The 23,484-nt window shown below is 39.8% G+C and overlaps 1 protein-coding gene across 1 annotated transcript in view; it reads left to right on the top strand.

The window, feature by feature from the left end:
• The window catches only part of APTX (aprataxin), a 39,184-nt gene extending 21,851 nt beyond the window's left edge, over positions 1 to 17,333 (top strand). Inside the window, exon 9 of the mRNA XM_077761858.1 lies at positions 15,204 to 17,333. The gene's annotated coding sequence lies outside the window, so the exon portion shown is untranslated. The remainder of the gene's footprint in view (positions 1 to 15,203) is intronic.
• The last annotated feature ends 6,151 nt before the right edge of the window (positions 17,334 to 23,484 follow it).

Raw genomic sequence — 23,484 nt, 5'->3', positions numbered from 1 at the left:
GGGAGAGAGAATCCCATGCAGGCTCTGAGCTGTTAGCATGGAACTTGACATGGGGCTTGAATCATGAGATCATGACCTGAGCCAAAATTAAGAGTTGGGTGCTTAACCACCTGAGCCACCCACATGCCCCAACTGTTCCTTTTCAATGGCACCCATCCCCTCCTGCTCAGATATTAGTCATGGAGGCTTGGTGTGGAACATGTGATGAACTTGGCTAACTGTAGGCTTAGCTAACCTTTCCTCTTCTGGGTCTGTCTGAGATATCCAGGTACAAGTGGTCCTTTCTGGGACCAGACCATACTTGAGATGATCACTGAGAGTCCTTGCAGGTTCAGGGATGTTTCCTGGAGCCTGGCATCTGGTCACATACACTGGATATGGCTGAATGTCAGAGATTCGGGGCTGATCTCTGTCAGAATTGGCCTGATGCCTCTCTCTGTCCCAGTAGCTACAACTTGGAGAGTTCCACAGAGCTCTGAAGATTCTTCCATAGACTAGATTAAAAAATGTATTTATGATGAATGCCATGAAGCTCACTCCCCAGAATAATGTGTCTATACACATTTTATGTGCCCTTGAAGTGCTTCCCTAAGGGGTTCTGTGAACCCCAATAACTTCTGCTCTGGAGGAAAAGGTCATCACTTTGCATGGGAGTTTAGGAGGTGTCTGGGATCACTATAAGGACTAGGAGAGAGACTTTAGGATATTCTGAGATGCTCTCCTTTGATCTCATTGCTCCTCCCTCAACCCTTTGGTGCATATACATCCTGGGGGTTTCTGGCTGGAGATGGAATTCAGGCCCAGGAGCTGCTGGCTCTAGTTTAGCCACCACATTCAGGCAGGAATCTTGGGAAATGGAGAAATCTTAAGCAGGTCTGAGGGGTTCAGAACCCTGGTTGGCTGACTTATCATGAGCTATCCGAAAGGCAATGGATCTACATTACTAAAACCAGTCATCTGCATAAATAGATCAGCTATCTCATGCATATATCCCAGGATAGTGGGAGTGGCAATGTCTCTTGGGTACAGTATGTTAACAGTACTAACTGTGCTGGACTCAGTAAGTGATCTCTGACTAAGACAGATTTCGTTGAGGCCTCAGCCAATGTACTTGAGAGTTGCAGAACATTTAACTGAACTTCAGATATGGTGTCCAGTGAACTTTTTAAAAATAGGTATTGCCAAAACAGTTAATTTAATTTTCTGCCTAATCAACAATGTTATATAGTTTAGCATGTTGATATTAAAATCAAAATGAGAATATTTGATAGGAAACTGCAACCAAGGAGAGACTTTTTCACAGTGTATGTGATATATGATGATACATGTGATATATATGAGATATAATGAAGGAAAATTTGGAAGAGTGAGGTGACCACCTCTACATTCTTTGTTTAGCCAGGCTACTCTGTGACTTTGAACAATATAATTTTTAGAAGAACAAATGTGAAATGAGGAGCCAGAAAAAGGACATGAAATATTGAGGTATATAGGCCCCATGCCACCACCTCTCCCAAGTGGGCTGTTGTTACATGATCACTAGAAAAAAATGGTCTTTCTTTCCTATTTATCCCAGACTTATTACTGTGTTAGAGTTGGGTGGAGTCTTCTCAAGGTACAGGGCATACTGGCATGAAAAAATAGAACAAATGCACATAACTCATATTTGTGACTCAAAGTTGTATTTCCTCCATTAGGGACTATCCTCTTTTACCTTAGCCCCATCATAGCTGAGGCAAGGCAGCAGTTTTATTAACATAAAATGGTTGAATATGGGTGGTTACTTCAGCTCTAGCCAGGAAGCCAGATTTATAATCGAGTTCTTTTGTTGCTTAAAGAAAAGGTAGATATGATGATAGGGCTGAACTGGAAACCTGAAACTGAACAAGTGAATGCTTTATATGAGAACATGAAGAATATACCTTAAATAGTTTATAATAGATCTTAAGTCAGAGCTGAAGAAAAGGGCTCTCAAATTCCATTAGACTCTCTAAACTGGAGTAGTCTACTCTTTATATCTTAATTTCTTAAATTTTTCTTTTTTTCTTCCTTTCTTTTTAATTTTTTGACAAACTCTGCCATAAAGGAATGGGTTTTGAGTTTTAGAGTCTACTAATGATTAGTGTTCTGATGCATGTTTAGCATTATTTAGACCATTATTGAATGACTCATCAAATCAGAGACACACTCAAGTGCCTGAGTGTTCCTTTGTCAGCAGCTGCTCTCTACCCAAATTTTAAGGAAGGGAGTAGGCAGGATGTGGGGCAGTGGGAAAGGAAGTAAGACCTCTAGGATTTTGGGCCACACACTATTCAACTCTTTTGCCTGTTCCATTTTGCAAATTTATTTTAAGACCATCTATTTCAACTTCCTCAGTTTTTAGAAGGCAGCTGGGACTTAGAGATTTATGGGGCTCATTTAGCAATTTAAACCAGATATTGGCCTTTATTACAATCCTCTCTTTGTTCCCAGATCCTCTCAGATACTGCAATCTTCTTCTTCTTCTTCTTCTTCTTATATTATTTTAAAGTAAACTCTGCTCCCAGTGTGGAGCTTGAACTCGTGACCCCAAGATCAAGAGTTGCATGCTCTACCGACTAAGCCAGCCAGTCACCGTAGACATTGACATCTTATTTGAGAATAAGGATCAGCCACTCTCCTAAGTCCCACTCACTTCTGTCCTGCCTCATAATATTTTTTTCATATAAATGCAGAGGAAAAAAAATCACCTTAGAGTTGTATTTGAGGCTCAGCTGCCTTCCATGTTGGTTGTGTAGCACTGGGGCAGTCATTTAACCTCTCTGGCCTCAATTTCATCATTTGTGAAATGGAAATAAAATATGTACCTCCCATGTTGACTGAGGATTAAACAAGCATGAACATGAAAAGGACCAGGCAGTGGGGTGGTCCAGCATTCAGTCCTAGTCTCCTTGCCCAAATGAACCCTATCTGATCTGTGAAGCCTCAGTGAGTATTCTCTCAAGCAGGCTCTTTTGCATTTCCAACCTTGGTTTCTCATAGGTACGTATGTATAGGTATGTATGTATTTTAAGTAGGCTTCATGCCCATCATGGAGCTCAACACAGGGCTTCAACTCACAATCCTGAGATCAAGGCCCAAGTTGAGATCACGAGTTGTGCTTACCATCTGAGCCACCCAGGTGCCCCTTGGTTTTTCATATTTATAACCAGGAACTTGGATTAGATTATAGTAAGATCTGAGTCCTCAGCCTTCAGCTGGTTAGTTCCCATTGCTCTGTCCTCTGGGTCTTTTTTTTTTCCCCCCTAAAACCGAATTATTGAATAAACTTTCTAAAGCACAAGAAATTCTTTGCACTCATGCCTATCAGGGAGGCAAAGGGCATAGCTGAATTTCTAGGGGCTTAAATGACATCATTAGGCTCCCTTTTCATTTCTTAGTTCTGCTTTTCTGTGTTGACTCTCTCCAGAGGGCAGCAAGAACAGGTGTGGGCCTCAGAGTGAGAGAGCTCAATCCTCTCCATCCCTTACCCCTCCACATTTCTACAAAGCACAGAAAAGACACTGACTCCTTCGCTTAGGTCACATACTCATCTCTAGACTAATTATGTGTCTTATAGGTAGATGGCATCCTCTGGCCATCTCAAGTAACAGGACCGTCTTGAGGTGAGGGGTGGAGGGCCACAAGTCTGATGGTCCCGCTAGAATTTCATGGATGAGGGAAGAGCAGTTTGCAGAAATAGTAGTTGATTACAACTCATGTGGACTGTACACATCATCCCCATGTGCTGGTAGCTCCTTTGGCTCCGTACTGTGGCCATGAGATCTAAGACTGAAAAGGAGGCAAATAGTCCCAGACTTCTGGCAGCTCCAAGTTGGAAAGTTGACACAATCCACTGCCCCCACTACTGTCCTGTATTGTTTGCTTTGATTGGAAGAAAACCTATATCATGTTTTCAAATTTAATGACTAGCTACTATTAGCCAAGGACCTTTGGCAGAAATTTCTCCAGAAACTATAGGGTGTACTCTTACAATGCTGTTTGGAGTTGCCAGGGTTCTCGGGCACCTCTGAGTCCTGGTTCACCAATAGACCATCAATCTTTGCTGCTCTTTCCTTGGCTGCATTCTGGAGATAGGAGGCCAGGGCCAGGGCAGAGAAGTGGGTTTTCAGGGGTGCTTGAAAAGCCAGTTGAGCAGCTGGATTCTTATCCACTATGGACAGCATTTCCACTGTAATAAATATTCTCTAAGTTACTAAATACCCAGAGAATTGCCCAGTGACTAGGGAACAGAAACTTACTTTTGCTTTCAAGAACCCAGGAAAGGGAAAATGTTCATGACAGAGCAATGGTAGGAAGTATGTCAAATACTAAAATGTGATCCCTCTGGCTGGTCAGGCATTAGGGAAGAGACCCAAGGTTTTGGAGAGGCCCCCCTAGACACACCTATCTGAATTACCTACCTGAGAAACTGATAGACTATTTGTCCCCTTAATGTGAATGACAGGAAGGTGGCCTCTGCAGGTGGGAACTTTTGGCCCACACTCACATTCAGATGTTATTACTGGTGTTCCACCAAGTACCCAATGAAATTCAGTGAACCTAGAATAATAGGATCCCAATAAAATTTTCTTGAGCAAATGAAACCTTGTGTCATGCTTTGAAAGCAGAAAGAAAACAGAACTCTTTCTGTTGCAGCTGATTTAAATGTCAAGTGTGTTGTGAGGCTGCATCTTTGGCTTTCAGAAACATTTTGATAAATATTCTGTTGCCGTTGTTTATGGACAGTGTATCTCTTATGAATCAGAATTAGTGGAACATAAACACGTTAAGATTTTCTCATATAATGTTCCAGATACATTTTCGAAATCTTGCTAACAGGTGATCAGGGCTATTGGGGTTTNCCGCGAGATCATGCCCTAAGCGAAAGTCGGACGCTTAACCGACTAAGCACCCAGGCGCCCCTCCATACCTTTTCTAAGAGAGCTCTATTTTTTGGGATTACTATCTTTGGCCACCAGGTGGCAGTATTTGAACAGTAAATTCTTAATCTGTTTCATAATCCAAAATTTCGTTTTATGTAATTCTTTTATGTTTCAGAATCAGTGCTTCAAAATAAAATATGTAATTTTCTTTAATGTTTTTCATTTATTTCTGAGAGAGAGAGAGACAGCGTGAGCAGGGGAGGGTCAGAGAGAGAGGGAGACACAGAATCCAAAACAGGCTCCAGGCTCTGAGCTGGCTGTAGCACAGAGCCCAACGCGGGGCTCGAACCCATGAACCTTGAGATCATGACCTGAGCCAAAGTCGGACGCTTAACCGACTGAGCCACTCAGGCGCCCCTATGTAAGTTTTTTCTTTTTTTTTTTTTTAAAGTAAGGCTGATACGTGTTTAACTGATCTCCTGATTAAGGTAGAAGTTTGAGAGAAAACCAGGGTATAGGTAAGAATACAAAACATGCACGATTGATGATAAGGGGAGGATATTTGGCTTGAAGGTTAGACTCTAACATTAACTAGAGCCAGGGCTGAGGCCTGATTCTGGAATTTATCAGATGAAAGTTTTAAGGCATGTCAAATGCATGGTAGGCCTTGAATGTATGATAGCTTATTTCCTTCCATTTCTTAATTTGACCCCAAGATTAGTAACTCTTGTACTCATCACAGGTATAACTGGGAGTAGTGCTGGGAACAGACACTCCTGGGCATATCCTTGAAAGTGGGGTTATTTTTACATTGAGATAACTCTTGTTAAGTCTCTGGTGGTTTGATATTAGAGGAAGCACTGTCGCAGCGAGACAGATGATACAGAGAAGGTAAAAGGGTATGTGTGCATTTTCCATGGGTTAGCTTCCCTCAAAACCTCCTTCTGATACAAGAACTCAGTTTCATTTCTGTCCTCCAGCTTTTCCAAGAATTTTGTCTTCTAAGTTGGCAGAATAAATGTCCCAGCCTAAAGCAGTGTCAGAGTGTTAGAGCTGAAAAGAATTCTACAAACTAGGATCTTTTGAAAGAGTCACAGATTCAGGGGATTTGGTGAAAGCTATGGGTCCTTTATCCATACACTTTTCAAACAAATCAATCATCCATGAATTTCCTAGGGCAAAGGTTCTCAACTGGCTTGTGTGTGTGCGTGTGTGTGAGTGTGTGCATGCGTGTGTATACACCACATAGGCCCTGATTATTTTGAACCATCTGGTAGGGCTTTTTTCTAAACCACACACAGAAAGTCACACTACTCCCATGGAATGGCATCTAATGCCCTTGGTGCTTTGGGTAGACAAATGTTTAATCTCTTGCCTTGAGACTGTATTACAACTCTTTAATCTAGTAGACTCTGATGTCCCATTGAGTGGTTTGAGACACAGAAATGATTGTTATAACTCCAGTGACAAACTTCTGTCCTTCTTAAACACCAAGAGTACTTATATTTCCAAATTCATACTGGGAAAAAATATACTAAAATGTTAATTAGTAGTCATCTTTGAATGGTGAGAATGTTACATTTTGCAGATTTCTTCTCTCTCTCTTTTTCTTTCTCTCTTCCTCCCTCCCTCCCTCCCCCTCTCTCTGTCTTTTCTTTTTTTCTTTCCTTCCTCCCTCCCTCCCTCCCTCCCTTCCTTCCTTCCTTCCTTCCTTCCTTCCTAGAGGCTTGATCTCATGACTGTGAGATTGTGACCTGACCTGAAATCAGTAGTCAGACACTTAACTGACTGAGCCATCCAGGCACCTCTATAATGCAGATTTCTAATTAACTACAATGAATATGTATTTAGGAATGTGAGAAAACCTAGATTTTATTTTTTTAAAAATAGATCACAAGAGAACATAATCAACATTCAGTTACTTATATTAGTGGCTGATAAAACAAAAAATGGCTAATAATTTTGGTAAGATCAGTTCTCCAGACTTCTAGAGAGGCAGGTAGACATCCCACAAGGCCAAATTCCAAGCTGTAACAGGTTCAGTTGGGCCTGAGGAGGACACAAATGAAGGTAAATTCAAGTTTTGGATCTGATTTCCCTTTTACTAGATCTAGAAAAGTATATTTTTCTGTTTGCCCCCAACCTTAATCTCTGTCTGTTTTACAGAGATACCAACTACATTTTTGTTCAAAATTCTTGTCCTAGCAGCTTCCTGTTTGTATTTATAAATGTCTTTCAGCAGCTGTTGAGGTCCCATAATTTACCTTGAATATTATGTTGATGTGGCATGTTATGTTAAGTTCCAATTTTGAACCATCCTTGAGTTCTGGGGATGAACCCCCTTGGTTCCTGAGGGCTACATTTTCTTTTTTCTTTTTTTTTTTTTTAATGTTTTATTTATTTCTGAGAGAGAGAGAGTGTGTGAACAGGGGAAGGTCAGAGAGAGAGGGAGACACAGAATCTGAAACAGGCTCCAGGCTCTGAGCTACCTGTCAGCACAGAGCCCAACGTGGGGCTCAAACCCATGAACTGTGAGATCATGACTTGAGCCGAAGTCGGACGCTTAACCAACTGAGCCACCCAGGCGCCCTCTGAGGGCTCTGTTTTCAATGTTGCTTGGACTTGAAATATTTTTGATGGATGGGGATGGGGGGTGAGTTCTATAGATTAGTTCATGTGTGAAAGCTTTGTGGCCTGGAACCCAGACTTCTGATATAAAGCATGAGGAGATGAAGGGGAGCAAATGGGAACTGAATGAAAAAATCAGGACTTGGAGAACAGTTAGGAGTTTGGCTTGGTAGATCAGTTCTAGGGTATTCTTTGTGGTAGAGAATTCAAGTAATGGGAGAGATGGAGATCTGACTTCTACATGGTAACCCTACATGATAAAGAGGGAGGGAGGAGAAGGATGAAAAGAGATACGTGAGGTGAACATTTGGGGAAGACTTTGAGGCATTTGGGAAGTGGGAGCTTTGGAGTGGTCTGGAAAACTGCAGAAGATTCGAGAGGAATTTGGAGAAGGGTTTTTCTAGCTGGATATGAACTGGATGTCTGCAATGTTTTTGATAGATGTTAGCAAAGATTATATGCTTTATTCTTTTCTTAATTTGGAATTTTGATCTCTGTTCTTATTTCTCATATCTTGCATTGTGTGTTTCTTTCTTGATTGCATTTGCTAGATGTTTTCTTATATTTATTATAAAGTGTTATTTTTCAGAAAAGTAATTCTTGGATTTGTTACTTTCATGACTTTATAATTTGTTTTTGCCCTATTTCTTTAGTCTTTGTTATTTTTTCTATATTTTTTGAGTCAAATACTGAGTTCATATACATTAATATTAAGACATCTCTTTTCTTTTTATCAATTGAATTTTTAAAATAGTGAAAATATTTATGACTGAATTGAATGTTGGGTTCGACTGAGACTTATGGAGATGGCCTTGGCTGTTGATAGCAAGGAAATGTTTAATCTAATTCCAGCACCTGAGTCATCAGGTTTCCTTGTGTTGGTCAGAGAAGGCATATGTCTAAGATGGTAAAGTGGAAATGGCATGTTATCCCTCCCTAGGATAAGGTTTTGTTCTTAGTATGCTTCACAAATATTTTTCTTTCCTGTTTTCCTATAAATGAGTAATCACGTTAGGGTATTCTCATCTTTTTTCTCCTTACCTGCACCACAACAATGAAACAGTATGGGACAAGGATCTGCTGTTAGTCTTTTAGATTAGATGATTTTAAACCTCAACATTCTCTTTTCAAGATTGGAATTTGCATTTCAGCTTTATTGGTACAACAAAAAATTTTATCCCTGGTTAAAGGATTTTTAACTTTAGTGAAGTACAATTTATTTATTTTTTATGAATTGTGCTTTTGGTAATGTAAAGTCATCGACAAACCCAGGGTCACCTGGATTTTATCTCATGTTGTCTTCTAGGAGTTTTATAGTCTAGATTTATTAATTTTTTGCCTGTGAATGTCTAAAGAATTTTTAAGCATTGCCTACTGGGAAAATTTTTTTATATGAAGTGTCTCTTTTCTTCCTTCCCTCCCAACGTTTTCTTCCTTGTAATGAGAATCTGTGATTAGAGAGAAGACTTTCAAGGGAGAAACATAAAACTGCCAGCAGAAGGCCATGCAACTTAGACTAGAGTGTGAGGCATCCACTTCCCGTCCAGCTGGTTTTTCTTCATCTGACAGCAGTGGGGGTGGGGAGGGTGGATGCCTTCCCTGGGCCACATGTGCCAAACTGTTTCCAACTCCATTGTGGCCATCAGTAGGATTCCCTCACCGCCCGCCTGTGCCTACTTGCCAGTTCACAGGCACCATGAAATGGGAGCAGTTTAGAAAACCATGCATTTACCACAGTATTATAATCCCAAAGTCACTTCAACATTTGGGGGAAAATGAACAAGGACAGCTACCACCAATGGATGGTAAGTGCGAAAAGTCAGTTTTTTGTAGAAGGTGTGATTGAATTGTCACAATTTGGAAAGAACTTGTCACAGTGTGTGATCTGCCCAGAGGCACTCTACAAAACACCATAAAATCCTCCAGGAATCTTTTCATCCTTTTGAAACTCCAGTTTGCATTTCCAGGAGCCTGGCTGACCTGCTGAGCACAGTGTTCTATAAAGGCAGAGTTTGTTTTTTAGTTACTGGCGGTGGCAGGAACACCAGACTGACCTTTACGTTTGAGAAAGAGATGGGAACTCATTCATGAGAGCAAGATGGGCACAGAGAGCATTAGGCTACCAGGCATGCGGGTGAGCAGTGAAGACAGGGTGGTCACTGAGGACAAAAGGAATTCTCATGCTATGTTTGCCATGAGAAAGAGAAATTGGTCCCTTGAAGATGAGATCTCTTTTATGGGGAAATTCCTGCTGGGGACTAGGTAATATGGTCTGCTGGGAATAGAGGCACTAAACAAACAGTACAGAGGCTCCATGTGTGCCAGTCATCAGCCTTGGCAGCGATGCCATGAGGAAGATGGCTTTAGTTTCATTTTGCTTGAGGAATTTACAGCTCAGTGTGGTTATGACCCAGTCTAAGGTAGGGAGTGGAGGATTGGATAATCAGAAGATAGAACTCTTTCCTTGTGTTCACGTGCCGTCTTCTGTCCCTTAAACTGGTTCCTGAGCCTTGAATTTCAGTCACGGCATGTTAGCAGCCAAGTTGAGAATGGCCAAGCCTGACTGAGGTGAAGGCAGTAACTTGGGTGGCTGGGGCATGTTATGTTATTCTTTCCTTAGTCCCCTTCATATCAGCACCTGTAAAACTGTCTACCCTGAAGGATTACTGAGAGTATTTTTTTTTAATGTTTTTTTATTTATTTTTGAGAGAGAGAGAGGGAGGGAGGGAGGGAAGGGCAGAGAGAGAGGGAGAGAGAGAGAATCCCAAGCAGGCTCTGCACGGTCAGCGCAGAGCCTGATATGGAGCTCAAACTCACAAACCATGAGATCATGACCTGAGCCAGTCAAGAGTTGGTTGCTTAACTGAATGAGTCATCCAGAGCTCCCTTGTAGGATTATTGAGAGTATTAAACGAAATGAGGGTAAAGCAATTGGTAGATGGTCAATAAATATCTATGATGATTACAGCAAAACATTGGTTTCAAAGGAAACTTAATGGTAGAATTGGTTCAATCTATTTATTTATAGGAATTCTTGTTTTTTTTGCGCACATAAGGAATGACACAAAAATGAATAGTTTTAAGATTCATTTTGGTAGATGCCAAATATACCCTCAGACCAAATAAAATGTTCTTGTTCTTGACAAAACAAGTCATTTTAATGCAAAAGAATTTCAAGAAAAATAAATTAGTCCCTTCTTCAAAGATAAGGGCTTGAAGCACTAATTAATTAATAAACTGTTCAGTTTTTGAAGGGGGAAGATAATCTGATAAGTGAAGATTTTAAGTGAATTTACTCCACAAGTGTTTGGAACTACAGTCAACTTCTAGATTAAACTCCCTGTCATTTGTCCAGGTGTAGATGAACTCATTTGTTGTACCTGTATGAAAAGTAAACATTTTGTAGAACTATAAACACCTGTCATTGTTATAGTATCCATCCTCTTGGTCCTTTGTTATGGAAAAGTTTTCTTTGTGTTCTATCCATACAAGACCTCTGAGACTTTAAACCAATATGACTAATAGCAAAGATGATCAGCAAGGCATCTCTTTCTGTGGCTCATTTCTTTCTGGATGGGGCTATTCTATACATGTAACATATTGTGTTTAGCACATTATCTGCTCCTTATTTAAAACCTGAAGGGAAGTTGTCCAAAAGGAAAGCAAAGGACCTTTAAAAGATGAACAGTGCAGGCAGATTCTTTGCTCACAATCATGTTTGTAGGCTAGCCTAACAGGACTTTGTGTTACAGTTAAAAGTGGTTTTGAACTGCTTTTTAGTTTCTCATCACCATATTCATATGGCTTTCTATTTCTGGGGAGAAAAAACCTAATTTTTGTCTTTTTAACAGAATTAATCTAATTGCACAGTCTTTTTCAACCATACAAAAGCCAAAATTAAAAATGAGCCAACAGGAATAATTATGACTCATGGAAGAGGTAAATGATCTGATATGTAGTTCTTGTGTTTTGAGGGATTTAATTTGACATCAACAGAAAAAGGATTTTTCTGAAGAAAAACAAAAACAACTTATCATTCAATCTACAATGTATTTTAGCTATAGACTGTTCTGTTAACAATTCATTTAATGTTTTTCTGATTCATTTGGTGCTTAACGAAGGGATTACTTTAGCTCTTGCATCTCAATTCATTGTTGTATGATTCTTCAATCTCAATTTTCATTGACTGGTGAGATAAAATAATTATCGTAAGAGATTTTAGTGTGTGCATATCAAAACTGGATATCTCCGGGGGTAAAAAAAAAAAAAAAATGAGGACATATAGGATTTGAACAATAGAATAAGTAAACTTTGTGCATATGTGTGTGAACACCCACATGTACACATGCACTCATTAGTATAGGAAAAAGACCTTCCGTCCTTTGAATAAAGAAGAAACATTTTTCTCCTCCCCATGGAATATTTAAAACAGTTGGTCCCATGTTTGACCACAAAGAAAATTTTGATATGCCTTTGTATTGTTTCACTTTCTGCAACAGTCATGCATTACTTTCATAATGCAAACAACATCAGAATAAAGACAACATTTTAAAATGTGTTTGCTCTATTTCTAATGTTTAGAATAATGTGTGGCACATATTAGATGCTCAGTAAATGTTGGCTACATAAGTAAACAAATGGATTTTAATAACATTTGTTGAGTACCTGCTATGTGCCAGGCACTGAACAGCAGGTATTGCCCGATAGTCGTGTGGTCTAAAGCCATCTGAGTTAAACAGATTTTGGTTTAACATGTGCTCTCAAACATAACCAGCAGATAACAAGTCTGCAGTCATTCCTTTAGCCCATGATGGGCTATACCTGTTCTCCAACTGCATTGTAAGGGCTCCTGCTTAATTGGTTTATTTAATACTTTTGATATGCAGGTATACATTTCTCACACTTCAGATGATAGTTTAAAGAGTGAGGGAGGAGTGATAAGGGCATATGGACGAGGGAAAGCTTTCTGACACTGAACATGCTGATTGCACTAGGTAACTCTGACATCCGTTACCAAGAAGAAGAAGTCTGTTATCTCTAAGCACATTGGCCCTTTGGTTGTTTACTTATGATTATTTTTTACTTGTTATCTGGAAAAACGTTCTTTTTGATTTAAAATATTTTTCATTAAAAATATCTTTCATTTAAAAATATTTCTTTCCTCTTTTCAAAATGTTGGCTCAGTTGATGGGGTTGAGTTTTTGCTGTAATTGCTGACTTCGTTAATTGTAATAGGCATTCCTTCTGAATTACAGTGCATACTCGTTTTCTTAGACATTCCAAAGTAAAGGAAGAGCTCATGATTGATTTAGGCTTTTGACTTGTTTCTTATTAAGCATTTGCTTACAATTTGGAAATGTTTGCTCCCCATAGGCAAAATTAGCATCAATGTTAAAAGTATTACATTTTTCTACTATATAATGTGTTATGCATCTTAATTAATAGCAGACAGAATTATAGGGTATGTCTGTGTTTTTTCTCCTTTTTGTTTTTTTAAATATATCAATTATTGAGAACTTAGTATGTGCTGGACACTAAACAAAGCTCTTTAAGCAATTTAATTCTTTTATTCCTCATAACAATCTTATAAACAGGCATGCTGAAGATAAATAACAAAATTAGTAACAGAGATTGTTCCTGGCTCCAAGTCTGTGCTCTTAACCACGGTGCTACACTTCTCCTGTCTATTCCATGGTCATATTCTGGAACTGGCCTTATACTAGAATATCTTCATTTTAGAAGAAATATTTAAAAATTAAAAAAATCGGGGTGCCTGGGTGGCTCAGTTGGTTGAGTGTCCGGCTTCGTCCAGGTCATGATCTCACAGTTTCTGGGTTCGAGCACCACACATTGAGCTCTGTCCTGACAGCTCAGAGACTGGAGCCTGCTTCAGATTTTGTGTCTTCCTCTATCTCTGCTCCTCTGCCACTTGTGCTTTGTCTCTCTCTCACACAAAAATAAAATAAACATTAAAAAGTTTTTTAATGGTTTTATTTATTTTTGAGAGAAAGAGAGAGAGTGGGAGTGGAGAGGGGCAGAGAAAGAGAGGGAGACACAGAATCTGAAGCAGGCTCCAGCCTCTGAGCTGTCAGCACAGAGCCCAAAACAGGGCTCAGATTCAGGAACCATGAGATCAAGACCTGAGCTGAAGTCGGATGCTTAACCAACTGAGCCACCCCAGCACCCCAGAAGAAATGTTTAGAAGAAAATGTTCATTACATCTTTTCAAGTAAAATTCAAGTATCCTGATCCCTGACTCTAGCCCCCAGCTTTTCCATAGCTTCATTTCCATTCTATCTGTTTTTACCACTGTCAAGATTTTCAATTCCTTGGTCCTTCTGCTTCCTCCCAGTTTAGTAAACCCATTTAGATGTTCTTTCTTCTCTATGAGCCTCATGTTTGATCATCTAAAATATTCTCCCACAATGGGAGGCCTGGCTGGCTTACTCCGTAGAGCCTGTGACCGTTTTTAATTTTTTTTTTTAAAGGAAATTTTTTTTAAATGTTTTATTTATTTCTAGGAGAGAGAGAGAGAGAGAGAGCGTGAGCAGGGGAGGGTCAGAGAGAGAGGGAGTCACAGACCGAAACAGGCTCCAGGCTCTGAGCTGGCAGTCAGCACAGAGCCCGACGCGGGGCTTGAACCCACGAACCACGAGATCATGACCTAAGCGAAAGTCGGACGCTTAACCGACTAAGCCACCCAGGTGCCCCGACCGTTTTTAACTTTTATTATTATTTTTTATTTTAGAGAAAGAGAGAAAGAGCTTGTGAGTGGGGAGAGGGGTGGAAGGAGAGAGAGAAGCTCAAGCAGACTCCACACTCAACATGGAGCCTAAGGTGGGACTTGATTTTACCACTGTGAGACCATGACTTGAGACGAAATCAAGAGTTGGACACCCAACTGACTGAGTCACCCAGATGCCCCAGAGTGTGTGACTCCTGATCTCAGGGTTGTGAGTTCGAGCCCCATGTTGGATGTAGAGATTTCTTAAAAATAAAATCTTAAGAAATATTCTCCCACAAATATTCCTTTTACTTCTATTGCTAAACCCACTTTACTGTATCCCAACCCTGGATTGATGCCTCAATTTGCTTCCTTTGCTCCTATCTTCAGATTAGCTAGTTGATATTAGACAAAAAAATAAGTAGGCCTTGTAATAAACCTTGCACATTGGTACCACTACTCATTTATTGCCTTAAATTCTTGTTAGGCTCTCCTTTTGTTCTGTGGCGTTGCTGTTTTCAGGTTCCTTCTTCATTGTTTTTAACAATGGTGTCATGGGGCGCCTGGGTGGCTTAGTCGGTTAAGCGTCGGACTTTCGCTTAGGTCATGATCTTGCGGTTCGTGGGTTCGAGCCCCGCGTCGGGCTCTGTGCTGACTGCCAGCTCAGAGCCTGGAGCCTGTTTCAGTCTGTGACTCCCTCTCTCTCTGACCCTCCCCTGCTCATGCTGTCTCTCTCTCTCTCTCCTAGAAATAAATAAAACATTTAAAAAAAAAAATGGTGTCATGTCAGTACCATTGTCCTGAAGTTCTCACTTCCCTTACTCTTAGCTATGTTTTCTCCTGCTTCATCAAACAAATAGAGGCCATTAAAGTATTATCTTGTTCAGCGTTCCATCCCTTTATTGTCACTCATCTACATGCATACCATTCTTGACTTTCTTCCACAGGATAAGGGGAACTCCTTCCTATACAAATCCAACTCCTCACCTTGACCACAAGTCCAAGATGGAAGCATCTGTGTTCTGGGCAGGAAGATGGAGGAAAAGATGAAGAACGGGTTCAAGGACTCACATATACTCTCCGAGGAAGTTTTCTGGAATTTCCTCTATGACTCTACTTTTTATATTATCCTAGCCGGAATTCAGCCACAAGCCAAAGGTGAACAACCTTTAAGGGCAGCTGTGAAATATAACCTTTATTTTGGGCAAGTCCATGCCCAACTAAAATTTTTACTATTACAGGAGCAGCACAAAATGGAAATTGGAGATAGTGAACAGTCTCTGTCAATGTTCCTTTGCACATGAAAAAAATTGAGTTGCTTCTCCTTTTCCTTATTTTTTACTTATATTGCAAATATTTTACAAATATTATCTTTTAATTTTGTACTCTTCAGTTTTGTTTATGCTGTCATCACACAGAGGTTTTTGTTTTGTTTTTTATTATTTTGTTTTAATTTGAGAGAGAGAGAGAAAGAGAGAAAGAGAGCATGAAGTGGGGAGAAGGGGAGAAGGAGAGAGAGAAAATCCCAAGCAGGCTCCACACTCAGCACAGAGCCCAATGCAGGCTTGATACGGAACTCGATCCCATAACCCTAGGACCAGGACTCAAGCCAAAATCAAGAGTGGGACACTCAACCGACTGAGCCACCCTGGTGCCCTAGGCATTCCACTTAATAAAACAAATGCCTTGTTTCTGGATTTTATATTTTGCTTAAGTAGGCCTTCCTTATCCATATGTTCTCATGTTTTCTTTTGGTACTTTTATACTTTCGTTTTTTTACTTTAGATCTTCATTATATGTGGAATTTAAATTTTGGTCATGTGACATAGGGATCCATCTTTATTTTTTCAATTTTTATCTAGCTCCAACTCGTTTTAAACTAGCCTTCATTCTCATTCATTTGAAATGCCACATTTATGGTGAACTAATTTTAATACATACACGAGTCTGTTATGGGCTCCCTATTCCACTTCTATTGAGCTATTACTAAACTCTCAATTTTTGTTACCATGGTTTCGTAGAATTTCTTTATTTTTCACTGTTTTTCTTTTCCTCCCTACTCCCCTTCCTTTCTCTACTCTTGCTTTCATTTCACCTAGCTGAGCTTGTAGGACACCCTCTGAAGATGAGACAAACTGATATAAGCTTACATCTCTGTTTTCTTCACTGTAGAATCTTTGTCCTTCTCTTACTCAGGACCTTCGTGTTTCTTTGCTGTTCAGCGTCAACCCTCTGGATCTTGCATTGCGTGGGATGCTGCCATTGGATGGATTGCTGCTTATAGTTGACTTGTTCTTTGTGCTTTAATCCTTTTGATCCTTTGTGTGTGTATAAAATCTATTTCTTTTTATGACTATATTTAAAATTTTTCCCTAAGTTCTCTGAAGATGTAAAATCAATAGTTGACATCAATATATGTGAATCCACCTCTTTATTTCCTTTTATTTATGTTTTTTGACTGCCTGACTGGTTTCTTCACGAAGGACGAAATTGTTGTCTGAGTCAGTGAGCTGCTGAATCACAGAATCAGGTAGTGCATGAATGTTACATAGTGCTCAGTGGTTTTATATGGCTTTGGAAACAATTTGCTGCCCTAAAGTTCTGGCTGAACTTGTCCTGGATGCAGATACTGAGGAAGTGCAGCTGGGTGGTTCAGTACGATGAGAAATAGGCATACCTTTCCCTAGGGCTTTATCTCTCCAGACTGTTTGGGCTACTTAGCTGCTGTTCACTTTGACTTTCTCTATGGTCATGGCCTGTCTGATCAGTGTTCTTTAACATTTTATTGTCTTGTGTACAGTTACTTTTCCGGATGAACTTCCTATTCAACTTGTCAGAATCTAACAAAAAACATCTCAGAATTTTGCGATGCCTGGGTGGCTCAGTCAGTTAAGCGTTGGACTTCAGCTCAGGTCATGATCTCGCGGTCTGTGGGTTCGAGCCCCGCTTGGGGCTCTGTGCTGACAGCTCAGAGCCTGGAGCCTGTGTCAGATTCTGTGTCTCCCTCTCTCTGCTCTTCCCTTGCTCACACTCTGTCACTCTCTCAAAAATAGACATTAAAACAATTCTTTTTTAAATCTCAGAATTTTGATTTTTAATTTATCAACTTTATCCAATTTAATTGGAGGGATATTAACCTTGTTGACCATGTTGGACCATCGGAACATATTCTGATGACAGGACTTGGGACTTTAGTGGTTTTTATGAGAGTGTGTGTGTAGGTATATAGAATGGTGGGTGGGAGATAAACATGGAGGGCTTTCGTTTACAGTGTCATTTCAATAAGAACTATAGGGGGAAAGTAAATGTACTTGTTTAGTCAGCCATCTTGAATAGAAGCTCTGATTACTTTTATGAGAAAAAACAATCTATATTTAAAAAGGAATCAGGGCCAAATAAGCCAATACAGTTTGGTTTACATTAAAATGCTAATCAATGCACGTAAAGTCACTGAATGCACACTGAAAGGTTGCCATGGCAACAGTCATTTCCATGAAATGATTTTAGATTCTAGATTCTTGAGTGAAAGCATGCCTTGTTATTTGCTTTAAGGCATCTTTAGTGCTCTCTCTCTCTCTCTCATCTCCTTGAAGGATAGAAAATGGGAAAGGGACCTGCACCTGACACAATTCTTTGATTAAAAGCAACAGAAGTAAATTTCTACCCATTGAAGCAAAGAAATATATTTATTGGTAGGATGAAAAGAAGGTTCACAGAGTTGAAGGAAATGTGAAGAGGAGGATTCAGAGGGGTCAGGAATATAGAGCAACTCTGAGAATCTGGGAAGCAGTAGTCACAAGATGGCCTCTTCAGGGTGACAAGAAGAATGAGTGAACTCTTCCCATTTTCAGTTTTGTGTCCCTATGTTCACGGCTTAAATTCTAGAAAGTTTCTGATCTACCTGGTTTGAAAGAAGAGTCTGTACACACACACGTGCGTGCGCGCACACACACACACACACACACATTTTTTTTTCTTGTAGAGAGGATTGTTGCCCAGACTCTTTTTTTTTTTTAATTACTTATTTAAAATTAAGTTAGTTAACATACCGTGTGGTACTGGTTTCAGGAGTAGAACCCAGTGATTCATCACTTACATAGAACACCCAGTGCTCATCCCAGCAAATGCCCTCCTCAATGCCTATCACCCATTTAGCCCATCTCCCCACTGACCTCCCTTCTAGCAACCCCCAGTTTGTTCTCTTTAGTAAAGAGTCTCTGACAGTTTGCCTCCCTCTCTGTTTTTATCTTATTTTTCTTCCCTTTTCCCTGTGTTCATCTGTTGTGTTTCTTAAATTCCACATATGAGTGAATTCTTTCTCTGCCTGAGTTATTTCACCTAGCATAATACACTCTAGTTCCATCCATGTTGTTGCAAATGGCAAGATTCCGTTCTTTTTGATTGCCGACTAGTATTCCATTGTGTGTGGAATTCTTTATCCATTCATCAGTCAATAGATATTTGGGCTCTTTCCATAATTTGGCTATTGCTGATGGCACTGGCAGAGAGATTTTTTTTTCATTTTTAAGTTTATTTATTTATTTTGAGAGGGCGTGGGAGAGAGTCCCAAGCAGGCTTTGTACTGACAATGCAGGCTTAGGGGCTGCACTTATGTGGGGCTCGAACTCATGAACTGTGAGATCATGACCTGAGGCATAGTCAGATGCTCTGACGGAGCCAGCCAGGCGTCCCACTCAGAGATTCTTATACAGGTATGTAACTTCTTTCTGGTTATAAATCACAAGCCATAAGAAATAGATTAGGGATGGCCATACATAGGAATGCTAGTTTCAAATGGAGAAAAAAATTAAGCTTGAACAGTTTCACTTCTCTGTGCAGTTTTTTTTTTTTTTTTTTTAATGTCTTACTTATTTCTGAGAGACAGGGAGAGAGACAGCATGAACAGGGGAAGGTCAGAGAGAGAGGGAGACACAGAATCTGAAACAGGCTCCAGGCTCTGAGCTAGCTGTCAGCACAGAGCCCAACATGGGGCTTGAACCCACGAACCATGAGATCATGACCTGAGCCGAAGTTGGACACTTAACCAACTGAGCCACCCAGGCATCCCCTCTGTGCAATATTTTAAGAAACTTGTCTTTCTCAAGGATTTTTCCCCCTTCATGTACCTATATCTTCCTCCTGTCATGTCTTTCTTCCTACTGTCATATCCTGTTTCTTTTTTCTCATTTCTGAATTTTTATCAGTGAATTTCATTCGTGAGGGTGTTCTCTTTTATTGTTTTCTCTTCCAAGGACCTCCACTGTGGCACCTCCCCTAGCCCTTCCTCCCTCACAGAAATGCAATACATTTCTAGATCCTACTATCCCCCTTCCTTCTATTTCCTTAGGGTCCTGCTTTTATAACCAGATAAGTATGAAAACAGAAGTGTTACTGTGTTATTGGTTAATAGTGAGTTGTGCTACCTTTGGAAGATTGCGTTATTGTTTCCAATTCTTCAACCCTCCCTGGATCTCCACACTTTGCCGGGTGACTCTGTGGTTCCTGTTGCTAGAGGTAGAGTGTATTTTTCTGTCCTACTGATGTTGGGATGGGCCATGCGATTTGCTTTGGCCAATGAGATACTAGTGAACACAATGACAACAAAGGCTTCAAATATGCTGATGTGTTTTGGCCTGCCCTCTTGTGCTTCTCCGTTGCCATAAACATATCCTGAGTTCTCCCCTAGACCCAGAAGGATGATGTCGTGGAGCAGAGCTGCCCCAAACAACTCACACACCCACAGTGTGAGGCTGAGCTGTCTCAGACGACCTACAGATTTATGCACATGAGAATAAGTACTTGTAGCATGTCTCTTGGTTTGGGGGTAATCTGCTAAGCAGGATTTTTGTGGTCATATTTAACTGATACATTACTTTTCCAGTGAATGTATTCATTTAAACAAGAGTATTGTGGAGTTCATGCCTTAATCTATGGGTATGTTTATAGAGATTCATGCATGATGGGGAGAAAATGCTAGGTAGAAGCTATTTTGTGGGATCCCCTTAGTATATACCAGGTGGCAAAAACCTACTAAATGGATATGGGTTTCACACACTTAATGATCACCGATTTTATTAGAAAAGTAAAGTGGGTTCTGAAAAGCTTTTATAACACAGTATAGTTACCCAGAATTCTTTCCCAGCTAAGTACATTTTCTTCATAATGCTAGTATAGGTTAGAGTGTGACTCTGGTTATAAGCTTACCAGAGCTTTGATGGGCTCCTGAAACTCTGTTTAATATGGTATCCAGCAGATTTCTAGGCAGAAGTCTTCCGAGGAGAAAGTCATCAACACATTCCTGGAAGTTGCTCTATGAGATTAAGTTCAAAACTCTAGTTGTTTTTTTCTTTTCTTTTTCTTTTTTTTTTTTGGTCTATAAAAAAATCAGTTTTTATTTGATTAACTCTTATTAAACAAGAGCCTTCTTATTTGTATTGTTGATGGCAGGGTCCTTATCAACCCGGTTCCTGTCCTTTCTCCTTATCCTGGGGTTAATTGGACTTAATAAATAAGCAAAAAAGTAATTTCCATTTCTTCAGCTATTGAGAAAATGGGGTTTTGGGGGGCGCCTGGGTGGCTCAGTCNAGTGTCCAACTCTTGATTTTGGCTCAGATCATGATCCCAGGGTCCTAGGATTGAGCCCCACGTCAGGCTCCACACTGAGCATGGGGCCTACTTAAGATTCTCTCTCTCTCTCTCTCTCTCTCTCTCCCTCTGCCCTTCTCCCCTGGTCATGCTTGCTCTCTCTCTTAAAAAAAAAAAAAAAGAAAAGAAAAAAAAGAAAATGGGGTTTCCTACCCCAGGAAACCTGGCAGCCTATGGAAACAGTTCAACTCCACTTTGTGTGTGTGTGTGTGTGTGTGTGTGTGTGTGTGTGTGTGTGTGTGAAGCCTCACTACTCACATGAACAAATAGCCCAGGTGATGCCTTTGGTGTGGTATCTTCCCTATGGTCCAATGAGATAGATGACTAGGATCCTGAAGGAAGCGCATTACTCCAGGTCTGGGCATTACAGTGTCGCTGATTTTGGCCTTCAGTGGGGCCTTAGTGGACCTGGCTGGACTTCAGTTGGACAACTCTTGAATATTCCTGGAAACTGATTCAAATCATCCTTTATGTCTTACAGCATAGTTTTATAATTTTCTCTCACTGTATATCCTCCATATTAAGTTTATTGATAGTAGTTATTCTTTATATGAAAAGAGATATCCTTTGTTTTTGGAGTTAAATTTTCATTGCATTTTTGGTTTTTTGCTAATACATAGGAAAGGGTAATTTGGATAATTTGTTTCATAAGTAACCCCTTAGTGAATATTCTGATGAGTTCTGATTAGTTGATATCCTGAAGTTTTTAGATAGACTCTCATGTGAGAATTATTTCTCCTTTCTGATAGTTATGTTTTTTTCTTTTTATTGCCTTCTCCCTATCACCATTTGCCAAAATATTCAAGGAACTTTTAAACATATCTGTAATATAGAATATTCCTGTTTTGATCCTAAAACTTATATCTATATTTTAAGGGGCTTGATTTCTCATTTTCCTGTTTTTTCAGGCATATGTATATGTATCTCTATGTATACTTTAAATATTTTTATTTTTAAGTTATCTCTACACCCAACATGGGGCTTGAACCCACAACCCCAAGATCAAGAGTCACAAAGCTCCACTGACTGAGTCAGTCAGGTGCCCTAGGCATGTGTATGTTTTATTAAATGAAGGAAATTGTTCCCTAACTTTAATGCTCTGTAATGGATTATTACAGCATGGAAATTACCTGTACCTTGGAAATGTGTTATTTTCAAATTATGTCAACTGGGATATGGAAGAAAATCACATAAATCCTTCTTTAGAAAGAAAGAAAATTATAAGAACAGAAATATGATTTTTCACTTTAAGAACAGAAGTCAGCTTATCAGTAAAGTACTTGTTAGATAGATTTTGAGGGTTCAAGAAAAGTATCTAAGACAACTGCATTTGCTTTGATTGAACTAACTGTTTTGAAGCTTCTGACACCCAGGGGAGAAGATAAGAACTTTTCTGGTACTAAAAAATCTGTTCCTTTCCTCTAGCACATAATAAACACTTTGTTTAATTTGCTGTCTCTAACACTTATGAAATATTATTTAAACAAATTATATTATTTTAATAGTGGTTTTTATTAAGAAGAATAATTAATGGCTCAAATGTTGTTTGTCATTGTAAATAATTCACAGTAAGCTTCTAGGACCTTCTTTAAAGTTTGGTTGTAAGCAAGATTTATGTAAAAATATGCACCCAAGGGGTGTCTGGGTGGCTCAGTCAGTTAGGTGTACGACTTTGGCTCATGTCATGATCTTTGCAGTTCATGGGTTTGAACCCTGTGTTGTGCTCTGTGCTGACAGCTTGGAGCCTGGAGCCTGCTTTGGGCTCTCTCTCTGCCCTTTCCTCACTTGCGCTGTCTCTCTCTCTCTCTCTCTGAAAAATAAAAAAACAACATTAAAAAAGTAAAAAAAGTATACACCTGATTTCTTCTATGATAATAGACTTAAAAAGGTAGAATTCTTGACAGTTTTGCCCCCTGACACTTAAACACAACGCAGTGAGTAATAGGATGAGATAGTTACGTGGTCATGGATAGCCCCAAAGTGCACTGTAAACCAAAATCACTAGGGAATTAAACATGGGTTTAATAAAATTATTTGGCACATATTATGTCAAGAATTAGGCTCAAGATCCACATATGAGTGAAAACATATGATATCTGTCCTTCTTGGGGAGGGAAGGGGAAAATGGGTGATGGGCATTGAGGAGGGCACTTGGGATGAGCACTGGGTGTTGTACATAAGTGATGAACTACAGGAATCTACCCCAAAAATCAAGAGCACACTTTATACACTGTATGTTAGCCAATTTGACAATACATTATATTAAAGAAAAAATTAGAAAGAATTAGGCAAGAACTTTTGAGTTATGTACTTGTACTTTCCTCAGCCCTGTGCTCTTCAAGCCTTCTTCTCTTCCCCTTGAGAAGCCCAGTCCTGGAGGAAGCCACTCAGCCTAATCTATTTAAGTTCCTCAACTTTCTTCTGTTGCTTCACCTCCATTCACTCTCCCCAGCTCTAAGCTTGAAGGCAGTTGAGGAGCTCAATTTAGCTAAAAGATTTTGAATTAGGAGAAGAGCTAGAGTATAGGCTATTTGATCTAAGAGTGTTTTTCAGTGGACATAGGACAAGTTTAAAACTGCTTCC

This window comes from Crocuta crocuta, unplaced genomic scaffold, assembly GCF_008692635.1.
Source record: "Crocuta crocuta isolate KB4526 unplaced genomic scaffold, BGI_CrCroc_1.0 scaffold204, whole genome shotgun sequence".
Lineage (NCBI taxonomy): Eukaryota > Metazoa > Chordata > Mammalia > Carnivora > Hyaenidae > Crocuta > Crocuta crocuta.
The sequence above is the reverse complement of the archived record's forward strand: the minus strand, read 5'-3'. Positions and strand labels throughout refer to the sequence as shown.